Source organism: Chaetura pelagica, unplaced genomic scaffold, assembly GCF_000747805.2.
Source record: "Chaetura pelagica isolate M959 unplaced genomic scaffold, ChaPel_1.0 scaffold116, whole genome shotgun sequence".
NCBI classification, from domain to species: domain Eukaryota; kingdom Metazoa; phylum Chordata; class Aves; order Apodiformes; family Apodidae; genus Chaetura; species Chaetura pelagica.
Window position 1 is genome coordinate 2,960,087 of NW_009953655.1, and position 613 is coordinate 2,960,699.

The window sequence follows — 613 nt, forward strand, 5'->3', positions numbered from 1 at the left end:
GGAGCAGCTTCTCACCAGAGGCACCCAGTGCAGCACGGGCCCGTGGGGTGCGGGCACCACTCCTCTGGGTGGGAAGGTTTCCAAGCCCTTACCTAATCCTTCCCCCTCTCTCTTCTCTTACTCCTGAACAATTTTTTGTAGAAAAGTGAAGCAACGAAACCGAAATGAAATCACCCCAGTGGGATCAAGCTTCAGCTTGAAGTGAAGACTCAGTGACTGTCCATCTTCCTGAGGACCCACATGCATCCTTCCACAAGCTCTTGGAGCAGCAAGCCCGGCAGGGTGCCAGTGACACAGCTGCACTCACCAACCGGTGGGTGCATCTTCAGGGGGACGCAGGGGTGAAGCTCGTAGGGGGCTGCACCTGGCAGGGTGATGCAGGGCTCTAACTCACAAGGGGGTGGGTACAAGGGTGCCTCCTGGCAGGGGGGGCACAGCTGAAGCTCGCAGAGAAGGCGCACGTCCCAAGGGAACGCAGAGGTGAAGCTTGCAGGGGAAGCACCCCGCGGGGGTGGCTGCGCGGGTGCCGCCTGGCAGGGGGACCCACCTATGAAGCTCTCGGGGGGTGCACCTCACAGGAGGGAGGGAGAGGGGGGGCCGGCGGCGGGAAGCT